Source organism: Choloepus didactylus, chromosome 5 (genome assembly GCF_015220235.1).
Source record: "Choloepus didactylus isolate mChoDid1 chromosome 5, mChoDid1.pri, whole genome shotgun sequence".
Lineage (NCBI taxonomy): Eukaryota > Metazoa > Chordata > Mammalia > Pilosa > Megalonychidae > Choloepus > Choloepus didactylus.
In genome coordinates this window covers 56298877-56313709 of record NC_051311.1, presented here as the reverse complement: position 1 = coordinate 56313709, position 14833 = coordinate 56298877, and the positions used below count along the sequence as shown (strand labels likewise).

At 37.0% G+C, this 14833-nt stretch overlaps 1 protein-coding gene across 1 annotated transcript in view; it reads left to right on the top strand.

The window, feature by feature from the left end:
• The window catches only part of LOC119535304 (cytosolic carboxypeptidase 3-like), an 87507-nt gene that overhangs the window by 18352 nt on the left and 54322 nt on the right, over nucleotides 1-14833 (top strand). The window lies entirely within an intron of this gene.

The following is a 14833-nucleotide window of genomic DNA, read 5'->3' as shown; positions in this document are numbered from 1 at the left end:
TGTTTCCCCCCCCCACCTTGGGTAGTTTTGTCATATTCGAGTAGTATCTTGTTCCCTTTGATTGTTCCTTAAAACAAAAACACTTACATAAATTTTTATTTTGGAAGTCTACTAATAGGAGCCCAGTTTTTTTGTTTGTTTGATTTTTCTGGTTTCTAAATGTTACAAGGAGGAAAAAACTCAAGATAGCTTCCACCCCACAATGTTAGCTGTCTTTTTATGTTACTCTTAGCAATAGAGGCTTTTAGGATTTGACACTCTGGGAATCCAAGTTTACAATTGTATCATTAAAATAATGAGAGTTTGAAAGCATAAGATTTATTTGAATAGTTATTTTAAAATTTAGGAGTTGGTAATAGCCAGATGGCATACCTCTTACTTAACATAGACTAAAACTTATCTGTCAAAGGAATCAAATTTTAGAGTATTTTTTCCAGATAAAAAGCCAAAGTGACTTGTACACCAATCAGACAAATATTAAAATGTGTGAAACATAGTGGAGAAATAATTTATCACTTTTTAAAAAAATCCACCTCTATGAATATTATATAGATGAGATTATTTTTCAGCATCTGATATGGCATAGAGAAATTAGATTTCTTATTACTAGTTTTTCATCATTCTAGATTAACTGCATATTAATAAGTACCCACCAAAATAAAATCAGGGCCTCAATCAATAGTTTACTCAAATAATGGGTATATCGTCAAAAAAAAAGGTGTTTACTTGTAAATGCAATATCTTCTAACTGTAAAGGATTTAGAAACATTACCACGCATTTGTCTGGCAGTAATGAAGCAAAATAGCTTTACAGCAGCTCTGTTTGACAGTGTTGTGCTGGAAATGTTTATTTTCAAAACCAAGATGCAGATTTCGGGATTTCTGAATACAAAAATTTGATACCAGATTAAGTGTGAGTAGTATCTGTTGGCCTGTTAGAGTCAGGATTTGAAAGAAGTTGAGTTTCAGAAATGAAGGAGGAAGGCACTGTAGTGCCGGACTCCCTCCTTCACACGTGTATGTGTCTGAGCATGTGCAGGCATTTCTGGGTGACTCAGTACCTGGCAGTGAGTTAGCCCAGGGTGATGCCTGGCCTTGGGAATGAGCTCCACTTAGCCTTAGTTCTATGGGCTTCCTTTTTTGTTTTTTTTTTTTTTGGTTGGCCATCACTTTTTTTTCTTTCATCGTAGTACCATATAAAACACAAAATATCTCATTTTAACCATTTTTTATGTGTACAATTCAGTAAGCGGTATTATAGTCACAACATGGTGCTGCCATCACTACCATCCATCACCAAAACTTTCATCACTCTACAGTACTTCCTTTTATCTTTACACTCCATGCAGGTTATAGAAATCTAAGTTCTAAAGTACTTTTTTTTGTGAAATACAAGAAAATTCTAAGGAGAATGCTTTAGTTTCTGCTGTCTCAAATATATGGCATTTAAAAACAGTTAATAAATATTTTTATTGTTTTTTAATTCCTATAATATGTTTTTATTTCCTTGTCACTTTTTATATCTTTGAAGATCTTACTGCAGTTACATTACCAGGAATGGTTTTTTGTATCCTGTAGACTCCTTAAATTTAACAAAAGACTGAACAGAATTTATGGTAGCCAAATGCTTTGTCTAAGCTTTAAAATAAGTTGTAATGTGTTTTAAATAAATAAAAGATTCTAGCAATTGCTTTTACCTTTGATATAAACTAATGTAATAATTTTGAAAAGGCAAACTTGATTGAATAATTTCATCTGAAAAGCTTTAAAAGTGGCATTTCTGCTCCATGTGTGGTAGAGACAGCTCGTGAACACAAGGCACTTTGGGTTTTGCTTCCTAAACTTCATGTCTTATACTACCAGAAATACATATGGATTCTGTATTTAACACATTTGGATGTGGTATGAGCCCTCAGGACTGCACCATAGCCTAAACACAACCTTTATATGGTGACAAATCTGTGTGTCGTCTCATTTATGAGTGGGACAAAGTTGGTGTTTTTGTCTCAATAGTCAATATTCAACTTATGGTTAGTTATGTAATCACATGCTATATATTGTGAACTGTGCAATAAAACAGAATTGTGTATATATAATCATCTTTGGAGACCTCAAATTCTCAATCTCAGTTACCATGATAATACTCAGTGTAAGGCAGTGCAAACATGTAAGGGAATAGTGGGTGGTAGAGAGGATATGTAAAATGGGATCTGGAGGGCTTCACATTAAGTCAATCATGTTGAACTAACGCTGGTTCAGTGTAGATGAGTACTGTAGTGTGAGGGGTATGCAGTCATTAAGTGAAGGCTTGACAGGAGACTCCATTTGAGGAAAGGATAAACACTCAGACTTCATTTGTTTTTAAATTAAAATATTTCTGTATGTTTTTTCATATGCAAATAAATGCATATCAGGACTTGAAAAGGCATTTTCCCTAAATTTGAGCATTTCTAGTATTTAATGCTGTCCTGTTGCTTATTATTAAATATTTGCTTCCATAAATGGTTTCCAAATTGCATGGGAGTCTCTACATGTTTCCTTTTTTAAAGTTCCTTGCTTAAAAGTGGTTAAACATAGAAGCTATTTTTGTTTGATATTTTGAATTTTGTGATTATGTGAATTTAATGAAATCTCCAAGTATTTCAGAGTTAATGTGCTTTTTTGATAAGTGTAATAAAGTTTGTTTTTTTGTTTAGAAAAAACTCTATTTGCAAAATACATGATTCTTGTGTATAGAAAATCCTAAGGAATCCACAAAAATATTGGAGCTAATAAATGAATACAGCAAGGTTATAAGATAAAAGGTCAGTATACAAAAATCAATGTAATAGGTGAATTTGAGTTATAGCTCAAATAAAGCTGTTAAAAATCAATTGTATTGGGGAGAACCTAAGATGGCAGCTAGGAGAGACAGGGCAAAAAAACACCTCTGTGAAAAATACTAGATAAAAAGCCAGAAAGTGACTCAGAACACCAGTTTCAGCGATGCACCAGCTGGACAAGATCTGCTAAATCCACAGGGACCATGAACTTGGTGAAACCGGGAGTCTGCATTCTGAAACGAGTGAGTAAGCCACTGAATATCCAGCAGCCATGCTGCAGTGTGGGGAAACCGAGGGTTGGCATTTGGAGGAGGGCTAGTTCTTTTTTTAAAAAACCCAAAAGCGGCTACAGATAATGGCAGCGAGAACCACACATTGAAGCACAGCAGGAACAGGGCTGTGTGAATGCCTCAGTATCTGATGTGCAAGATAGCCTTTCATGCACCTGCTGCTAATTGTCTCGGAGCTATGCAGGCAGAGGTTAGCCAAAAGGGGAAAAAAACCACGCCCCTTGCAGCGTCTTCCTGGAGGGCTGGGAATGCTCCTGCCCGGCACTAGGGCCACAGCCCAGAGCTGTGCCAAGAAACCCAGTGTGATGGGGGTTGTTTCCAGCAGCACACGCACATGCCACAGTGTCGGGCATGGACAGTAGCCTTTTGTGCACCCACAGCTAATTGTCCCAGAACTGGGAAGGTGGAGCTGTGCAAAAAGGGGGAAATTAACACACCCCATACAGCCATCCTTACAGCAGCTTGGGAACTCACCTACACAGCCCGTGACCCAGAACTTCCCTTGAGGGACAGTGCCCGCTTATGACGTAGCACAACCTTCCCTCAGCAGAGGCCCTAGAAGGGCATGGCTTGGAAGAGGGACCCACTCAGAAATCCCAGGGACCATATGCCAATATCAAAAACTTGTGGGTCAGCGGTAGAGACAATCTGTGGTGAAACTGAAATGAAGGTTTAGACTTGTGCAACAGCCTAAAATCTCCAGGAACACCTGGGTGGTTTGATTATTAAAGCTGCCCTGCCTCCCTAACCGCTCAGACACATGCCCCACATTCAGGGCGGACAGCACCAACAACGTGCCCAAACTTGGTGCACCAATTGGACCCCACAAGAATCAGACCCCCACACACCACAAAGACAAAATTGGGGAGAACTGACTTGAGGGGAATAGGTGACTCACGGATGCCATCTGCTGGTTAGTTAGAGAAAGTGTATGCCACCAAGCTGTAGATCTGACAAATCAGAGAGTCATCCTTGAATAATCCTACATATCCTAAAAGAACCCTATCAAGTAAAGCAAATGCCAAGAGGCCAAAAACAACAGAAAATTTTAAAGCATATGATAAAACCAGATGATATGGATAACCCAAACCCAAACACCCAAATCAAAAGATCAGAGGAGACACAGTACTTGGAGCAATTAATCAAAGAACTAAAGAGAAACAATGAGAGCATGGCACAGGATATAAAGGACATGAAATGAAAAAGACCCTAGAAGAGCATAAAGAAGAAATTGCAAGAGTAAATAAAAAAACAGATGATCTTATGGAAATAAAAGAAACTGTTGACCAAATTAAAAATATTCTGGATACTCACAGTACAAGTCTAGTGGAAGCTGAAAAACAAATCAGTGACCTCGAGGACCACAGAATGGAAAATGAAAGAACAAAAGAAAGAATGGGGAAAAAATTGAAATGGACCTCAGGGATATGATAGATAAAATAACACGTCCAAATAAAAGACTCACTGGTATCCCAGAAAGGGAAGAGAAGGGTAAAGGTCTAGAAAGAGTATTCAAAGAAATTGTTGGGGAAAACTTCCCAAACCTTCTACACAATTTAAATATACAAAGCATAAATGCCCAGTGAACTCCAAATAGAATAAATCCAAATAAACCCACTCCGAGACATATTCTGATCAGACTGTCAAATACTGAAGAGAAGGAGCAAGTTCTGAAAGCAGCAAGAGAAAAGCAATTCACCACATACAAAGGAAACATAAGACTTAGTAGTGACTACTCAGCAGCCACCATGGAGGCAAGAAGGCAGTGGCATGACATACTGAAAATTCTGAGAGAGAAAAATTTCCAACCAAGAATACTTTATCCAGCAAAGCTCTCCTTCAAATTTGAGGGAGAGCTTGAATTTTTCACAGACAAACAAATGCCGAGAGACTTTGCTAATAAAAGACCTCCCCTACTTGAGATACTAAAGGGAGCTCTACTGACAGAGAAACAAAGAAAGGAGAGAGAGAGATGGAGAAAGGTTCAGTACTAAAAAGATTCAGTATTGGTTCATTAAAGGACATTAAGAGAGAGGGGGGGGAAATATATCTAACAAACATAAACCAAAGGATAAGATGGCTGATTCAAGAAATGCCTTCACAGTAATAACACTGAATGTAAATGGATTAAACTCTCCAATTAAAAGATATAGATTGGCAGAATGGATCAAAAAATATGAACCATCAATATGTTGCATACAACAGACTCATCTTAGACACAGGGACACAAAGAAATTGAAAGTGAAAGGATGGAAAAAATATTTCACACAAGCTACAGCCAAACAAAAGCAGGAGTAGCAATATTAATCTCAGATAGAATAGACTTTAAATGCAAGGATGTTACAAGAGACAAAGCCACAACATACTAATTATAAGGGACAATTCAACAAGAAGAAATATCAATCATGAATGTTTATGCACCCAATCATGGTGCCGCAAAATACATGAGACAAACACTGGCAAAACTAAAGGAAGCAATGGATGTTTCCACAATAATTGTGGGAGACTTCAACACATCACTCTCTCCTATAGATAGATCAACCAGGCAGAAGACCAATAAGGAAATTGAAAATCTAAACAATCTGATAAATGAATTTGATTTAACAGACATATATAGAACATCACATCGCAAATCACCAGGATACACATTCTTCTCTAGTGATCACGGAACTTTCTCCAGAATAGACCATATGCTGGGACGTAAAACAAGCCTCAATAAATCTAAAAAAGTTGAAATTATTCAAAGCACATTCTCTGACCACAATGGAATACATGTAGAATTCAATAACCAGCAGAGACTTAGAAAATTCACAAACACCTGGATGTTAAACAACACACTCCTAAAATAAATGGTTTATAATGTAGAATGTAGGGGAACTAGCGATAGAGAGCAATTAATGAAGAGGGAACAATAACCCAGTGAGAACAGTTAAGCTATTGTGGGTAAATTTAACATTCTGGGAATGCCCAGGAATGACTATGATGTGTTAATATCTGATGGGTATGGTAGGAACAAATTCACAGAAATGTTGCTATATTAGGTTATTTTCTTGGGGTAGAGTAGGAACATGTTGGAAGTAAAGTAGTTATTTTAGGTTAGGTGTCTTTTTCTTACTCCCTTGTTATGGTTTGTTTGAAATTTTTTTATTGTATATCTTTTTTTGAAAAAAAATTTTTTGATATAGTTAATTTTTAAAAAAGTTAATTGAGTTAATGGCAATCAATGCAATATATGATACTGGAGTGGATCTATAAATGGAGGAGAAAAGCTCAAAGGGAGCATAAGGAAAAATTGGAATGTAGAATTTAAGCTTTATATCCATATTAAATTTCTTGAATTAACTGCAGTTAAGTTAATGACACAAATTAATATCCTTGTTCATAGGAAATGTACATGGAAGTATTATGAGTTCAAGGAGTATGATATATGCAACTGGCTCTCAAATGTTCAGATGATAAATGGGTAGATAGATAATTGATAGAAAGATAATAGATATAGTTGAAAGAAAGGGGGGAGGGAGGGAAAGAGGAAGGAAGGAAGGAAGGAAGGAGAAAGTAAGGTACTGCAAAGATAGCAAAATGTAAAATTGGTAGCTACAGATATCTGGGGGGGGTGGAGTTCTCTGTATGGGGTTTGTATTGTATTTGCAACTGTCCTATATGTTTGAAATTATTTCAAAATAAAAATTTTAAAAAATCAACTGTATTTCTATATGCCATCAATGAGATTATAGCAATTCCATTTACAATAGCATCAAAAAAGATGGCAATACACTCCAAATTTATATACAGATCAATGTAATCCCTACCAAAATTCCAGCTGCCTGTTGTGCAGAAACCTACAAATTGATCCAAGAATTGATTATATTCACAGCTGAGATTCGCTTACCTGGAGCATTAGCCATGGAGTTATAAACTGGTAAGATTATTTACACAGTAATTTTGACTAGTTGCTGGAGACTGTGTGTGGACTAGCTTGAAAGTGAGAAATTCCTGGGCCCACAGTCATAGGGAAATGCCACACCTTCATAGATTTTACCTCCAGGAATACCATTAGGTTCTCATGGTGAAGATTAAGAAAGATCTCCTAGTGGCCCTGGCAGGAGGAGGGTAAGAGTAAATATTGTGAAATGCACCCAGAACATTCTCCATAACAAAGGCCCACACTCCAGAGTCAAACTCCAGCCCTCTCTACCCTTCCTGTGTCGCTGAAGGGAGGGAAAAAATAAGCTAAGAGTGCTTATGGAGATCACACTCCATGGACATAGGCCCACTAAAAGACTGAGGTTTAATAATATTATAAAACACTTCCCCTCCCCCCAAACTTTACAGCTATACCAACAGGACTCCAGGATTATAACAGGGTTTACATCTGAAAGAGCTGCAAAAAAGACACTGAATCTATCTAATGAGGAGTTTTTAAGGAATACCAAAGACAACAGGAAAGACAAAAACAGGAACACTGGAGGAATTTGATGACTCGAACACCAAGAGCTACAGCAAACATTAAACACAGTCTAACTTCTAGCCAGATTAACATAAAATCCCACATTAAAGGGCTATTTACCTCAATTCCTGTACCCACTGTCCAGTTTCCAACAAAAACTGTTAATCATTCTAAAAGGCAAGAAAAAACATAGTCCAAGGAGATAAAGCAAACATCAGGACGAGATTCAGATATGACACAGAGTTTTGAATTATCAGACAAGGAATTTTAAATATCTTTGATTAACATGATGTCTTAATTTGTCAAGGAAGCTATAACAAATACCACAGACTGGTTGGCTTAAATATCAGTAATTTATTGTCTCATAGTTGTGAAGACTAGAAATCCAAATCAAGATATCAGCAGGCCATGCTTTTTTTCGGAGTCTATAGCATCCGGTGGCAGCTTGCCAGTAATCCATAACATAATTTCTTTCATCATCACATGGCAGTCTGTTCCCTCCTGTCTCCTTTTCACTCCTGCCACCATGTCAAAATTTCCTTTGCTTGTAAGAATAACAGTCATTTTGGATTAAGGCCCACACTGTTTCAACTTGGCCTCATCTTAATACGTTCTTTGAAGATCCAATGATTTCACATCCACAGGACATGGGGTTAAGACTTAAACATGTGATTGTGAAGAACAAGATCTAATTCACAACATATGCTAAGGGTTCTAATGGAAAAAATAGACAACATGAGGGAACAGATGCATAATGTAAGCAGAGATTAAGAAGGAATCAAAAGGAAATGCTACATAAACAGTGAACCCTGGGTTGAACCATGAACCATCGTTAATGATACAGTTATAAATATGTGCTGTCATCAGTTGGGGCAGTTGTTCCACACCAGTGCAAGGTGTTGATAGTGGGGTGGTATATGGGAGTCCTGTATTTTGTGCATGACTATTGTATAAACCCACAACTTCTCTAATAATGAAAACATTTAAAAAAGGAAATGCTAGAAATGAAAACTGCTAAAACAGAAATGAAGAATGCCTTTGTTGGACTCTTCAGTAGAATAGGTAAGGACAAGTAAAGAATCATTGATCTGGAAGATAGGTAAATAGAAATTTCTCAAACTGAAATGCAAAGAGAGAAAAGAATAGAAAAATCCTTCAAGGATCTATGGGACAATTTCAAAAGATGTAACAACACATAATTGGATTACCAGAAAGAAAAAGAGTAAAGGATAACAGAGGAGAAGAAGTATTCGAAGTAATAACAGCCAAAAATTTTCCAAAAGTGATGACGGACACCAAACCACATATCCAGGAAGGTCAGAGAACACTAAGCAAAATAAATATCAAACACACACCCACACACTGTTAGGCAAATATTGACATTGCATAAAGCCAAAGAAAAAGAGAAAATCTTGAAGAAATCAGAGAGAAAAATACACCATACCCCTAAAGGAACAAGGATAGTAATTACAGCAGACTTCAGAAGCCATGCAAGCAAGATGAGAGTGTAGTGGAATACTTAGTGTTGAAAGATTAAAAACCATAACCTAGAATTCTATATCCAGCAAAATATTCCTTCAGAAGTGAAGGAGAGTGACATCAGCACATGGCAACTTAAGATATCCCCTGGAAAATCTCCCCTCAGAATCAGCAAATAAAAGGGCAGATCTGACTTGCTTGGATCTCTGGAGTAGGCTAGAGACTGGAGAAGGACTCCACAAACACTGAATAAAAAGAAAGAAAATCCTAATAGACCTACTCAGAGACACATACTGATAAGAATGTCAAATGCCAAACATAGATTTCTGAAAGCAGCAAGAGAAAATTGATTCATCACATACAAGTTATCCTCAAAAAGACTAACTGCTGATTTCTCATCAGAAACCATGGAGGTGAGAAGGCAGTGGTATGATATATTTAAGGTACTGGAAAAGAAAAACTGCCAGCCAGAAGTTCCCTGGGTATATACCAAGTAACAGAATTGCTGGATCATATGGTAGCCCTATGATTAGCTTTCTGAGGAACCATCAAACCATCTTACACAACAGTGGTACCACTTTACATTCTCACCAGCAGTGAATAAGTGTTCCTATTTTTCCACATCCTCTCCAACACTTGTAGTTTCCTGTTTGTTTAATAGTGGCCATTCTTGTAGGTGTGAAATGATATCTCACTGTGGTTTTGATTTGCATTTCCCTAATAACTAGTGAAGATGAGCATCTTTTCTTTGTTTTTTAGCCATTTGTATATCCTCTTTGGAAAAATGTCTATTCATGTTCTTTGCCCATTTTTTAATTGTGCTGTTTGTTTGTCTTTTTATCATTGAGTTGTAGGATCTCTTTATATATCCTGGATATTAAACCCTTAATGGATATGTGGTTTCCAAATATTTTCTCCCAATGATTAGGCTGCTTTTTCATCCTCTTGACAAAGTCCTTTGAAGCGCAAAAGTCTACAGTTTTGAGGAGGTCCCATTTATATATTTTTTCTTTTGCTGCTTGAAGTTTAGGTATAAGGTCTAAGAAACCATCTCTCACCATAAGAGCTTGAAGATACTTCCGTACATTTTCTACTAGGAGTTTTATGGTTGTAGCTTTTATATTTAGGTCTTTAATCCATTTTGAGTTAATTTTTGTAAAAGGTGTAAGAGAGTGGTCCTCTTTCATTCTTTTGGATATGGATATCCAATTCTCCCAGTACCACTCATTGAAGAGACTGCTCTGTCCCTGTAGAGTGGACATGGGGGCCTTGTCAAAAATCAGTTGACTATAGATCTGAGGGTCTGTTTCTGAACTCTCAATTTGATTACATTGATCAATATGTTTATGCTAGTACCAAGTTGTTTTTACCACTGTAGCTTTATAATATGCTTTAAATTAGGAAGCATGAGTCCTCACACTTCATTCTTCTTTTTTCAAGATATTTTTGCCAATTGAGGACCCTTACCCTTCCAAATAAACGTGATCATTAACTTTTCCCATCCGCAAAGTAGGCTGTTGGAATTTTAATTGGTATTGCATTGAATCTGTAGATCAGTTGGGATAGAATTGACATCTTTATGACATTTAGCATTCCAGTCCATGAACACAAAATTTCCTTCCATTTGTTTAGATCTTCTTTGATTCCTTTTAGCAATGTTTTGTAGTTTTCTGTGTATACGTTCTTTACATCCTTGTTTAAGTTTATTCCTGGATATTTGATTCTTTTAGTTGCTATTATAAATGGATTATTTTCTTGTAGCTCATTACTAGTATATAGAAACACTACTAACTTTTGTGTGTTGATTTTTATCCTGCCACTTTGTGGAACTTGGCTACTAGCTCTAGTAGCTTTCTCATAGTTTTTAGGGACTTTTTAAAATATGGGATCATATTTTCTGCAAATAGTGAAAGTTTTACTTCTTCCTTTCCAATTTGCATGCCTTTTGTTTCTTTTTCTTGCCTGATTGCTCTAGCTAGAACTAGCACAATGTTGAATAATAGTGGTGACAGTGGACATCCTTGTCTTGTTCCAGATCTTAGAGGGAAGCTTTCAGTCTCTTACCATTCACTATGATGTTAACAATGAATTTTTAATGTATACCCATTATCGTGTTGAGGAAGTTTCCTTTGATTCCTACATTTTGAAATGTTTTTACCAAGAAAGGATACTGGATTTTGGCAAATACCTTTTCTTTATCAATCTATATGATCATGTGGTTTTTCCCTTTCAATTCGTCAATGTGGTGTATCACATTAATTGATTTTTCCTGTGTTGAACCACCCTGGCATAACTGGAATAAAACCCACTTGGTCATGATGTAAAATTCTTTTGATGTGCTATTGGATTTAATTTGCAAGTATTTTGTTGAGAATTTTTGCATCTATTTTCATTAGAGATATTGGACTGTAGTTTTCTTTTCTTATAATACCTTTATCAGGCTTTGGTATTAGGGTGTTGTTGACTGTATATAATGAGTTATGTAGTGTTTCCTGGTTTTCAATTTTTTGGAAGAGTTTGAGCAGGATTGCTATTAATTCTTCTTAAAATGGTAAAATTCACCTGTGAAGCCCCTGGTCCTGGGATTTTCTTTGTTGGGAAGTTTTTGATAACTGATTCAATATCTTTACTTGTGATTGGTTTATTTTTTTTTAATCTTCATTTTATTGAGATATATTCACATACCATGCAGTCATACAAAACAAATCGTACTTTCGATTGTTCACAGTACCATTACATAGTTGTACATTCATCACCTAAATCAATCCCTGACACCTTCATTAGCACACACACAAAAATAACAAGAATAATAATTAGAGTGAAAAAGAGCAATTGAAGTAAAAAAGAACACTGGGTACCTTTGTCTGTTTGTTTCCTTCCCCTATTTTTCTACTCATCCATCCATAAACTAGACAAAGTGGAGTGTGGTCCTTATGGCTTTCCCAATCCCATTGTCACCCCTCATAAGCTACCTTTTTATACAACTGTCTTCGAGATTCATGGGTTCTGGGTTGTAGTTTGATAGTTTCAGGTATCCACCACCAGCTACCCCAATTCTTTAGAACCTAAAAAGGGTTGTCTAAAGTATGCGTAAGAGTGCCCACCAGAGTGAACTCTCGGCTCCTTTTGGAATCTCTCTGCTACTGAAGCTTATTTCATTTCCTTTCACATCCGCCTTTTGGTCAAGAAGATGTTCTCCGTCCCACGATGCAAGGTCTACATTCCTCCCCGGGAGTCATATTCCACGTTGCCAGGGAGATTCACTCCCCTGGGTATCTGATCCCACATAGTGGGGAGGGCAGTGATTTCACCTTTCAAGTTGGCTTAGCCAGAGAGAGAGGGCCACATCTGAGCAACAAAGAGGCATTCGGGAGGAGGCTCTTAGGCACAATTATAGGGAGGCCTAGCCTCTCCTTTGCAGCAACCGTCTTCCCAAGGGTAAAACCTATGGTAGAGGGCTCAACCCATCAAACCACCAGTCCCCTATGTCTGTGGTCATGTTAGCAACCATCGAGGTGGGGTAGGTGAATACCCGTGCATTCTCCACAGGTTCCTCAAGGGGGCACTACATCTTTTTTTCCTTGTTTTTGTTTTTTTTTTCAACTTTCCCTTCTTTTTTAAATCAACTGTATGAAAAAAAAGTTAAAAAGAAAACAAACATACAATAAAAGAACATTTCAAAGAGACCATAACAAGGGAGTAAGAAAAAGACAACTAACCTAAGATAACTGCTTAACTTCCAACATGTTCCTACTTTACCCCAAGAAAGTTACCTAATATAGCAACATTTCTGTGAACTTGTTCCTACTATATCCATCAGAAATTAACAGACCATAGTCATTCCTGGGCATCCCCAGAACGTTAAATAGCTTATCTGTTCTTCTTGGATTATTGTTCCCCCTTCCTTAATTGCTCTCTATTGCTAGTTCCCCTACATTCTGCATTATAAACCATTTGTTTTACATTTTTCAAAGTTCACATTAGTGGTAGCATATAATATTTCTCTTTTTGTGCCTGGCTTAGTTCGCTCAGCATTATGTCTTCAAGGTTCATCCATGTTGTCATATGTTTCACGAGATCGTTCCTTCTTACTGCCGCGTAGTATTCCATCGTGTGTGTATACCACATTTTATTTATCCACTCATCTGTTGAAGGACATTTGGGTTGTTTCCATCTCTTGGCAATTGTGAATAATGCTGCTATGAACATTGGCGTGCAGATATCTGTTAGTGTCACTGCTTTCTGATCTTCCGGGTATATACCAAGAAGTGCAATCGCTGGATCGAATGGTAACTCTATATCTAGTTTTCTAAGGAACTGCCAGACTGACTTCCAGAGTGACTGAACCATTATACAGTCCCACCAACAATGAATAAGAGTCCCAATTTCTCCACATCCCCTCCAGCATTTGTAGTTTCCTGTTTGTTTAATGGCAGCCATTCTAACCGGTGTTAGATGGTATCTCATTATGGTCTTAATTTGCATCTCTCTAATAGCTAGTGAAGCTGAACATTTTTTCATCTGTTTCTTGGCCATTTGTATTTCCTCTTCAGAGAACTGTCTTTTCATATCTTTTGCTCATTTTATAATTGGGATGTCTGTACTATTGTCATTGAGTTGTAGGATTTCTTTGTATATGCAAGATATCAGTCTTTTGTCAGATACATGGTTTCCAAAAATTTTTTCCCATTGAGTTGGCTGCCTCTTTACCTTTTTGAGAAATTCCTTTGAGGTGCAGAAACTTCTAAGCTTGAGGAGTTCCCATTTATCTATTTTTTCTTTTGTTGCTTGTGCTTTGGGTGTAAAGTCTAGGAAGTGGCCGCCTAATACAAGGTCTTGAAGATGTTTTCCTACATTATCTTCTAGGAGTTTTATGGTACTTTCTTTTATATTGAGATCTTTCTTCCATTTTGAGTTAATTTTTGTGTAGGGGGTGAGGTAGGGGTCCTCTTTCTTTCTTTTGGATATGGATATCCAACTCTCCCAGCCCCATTTGTTGAAAAGACCATTATGACTCAGTTCAGTGACTTTGGGGGCCTTATCAAAGATCAGTCGGCCATAGATCTGAGGGTCTATCTCTGAATTCTCAATTCGATTCCATTGATCTATATGTCTATTTTTGTGCCAGTACCATGCTGTTTGGGCAACTGTGGCTTTATAATAAGCTTGAAAGTCAGGGAGTGTAAGTCCTCCCACTTCGTTTTTCTTTTTTAGAGTGTCTTTAGCAATTCGAGGCATCTTCCCTTTCCAAATAAATTTGATTGTTGGAATTTTGATTGGGATTGCATTGAATCTGTAGATGACTTTGGGTAGAATTGACATCTTAATGACATTTAGTCTTCCTATCCATGAACATGGAATATTTTTCCATCTTTTAAGGTCCCCTTCTATTTCTTTTAGTAGAGTTATGTAGTTTTCTTTGTATAGGTCTTTTACATCTTTGGTTAAGTTTATTCCTAGGTACTTGATTTTTTTAGTTGCTATTGAAAATGGTATCTTTTTCTTCAGTGTCTCTTCAGTTTGTTCATTTCTAGCATATAGAAACATTACTGACTTATGTGCATTAATCTTGTATCCCGCTACTTTGCTCAATTTGTTTATTAGCTCTAGTAGCTGTATCGTTGATTTCTCAGGGTTTTCTAGATATAAGATCATATCATCTGCAAACAATGACAGTTTTACTTCTTCTTTTCCAATTTGGATGCCTTTTATTTCTTTGTCTTGCCGGATTGCCCTGGCTAGCACTTCCAGCACAATGTTGAATAACAGTGGTGACAGCGGGCATCCTTGTCTTG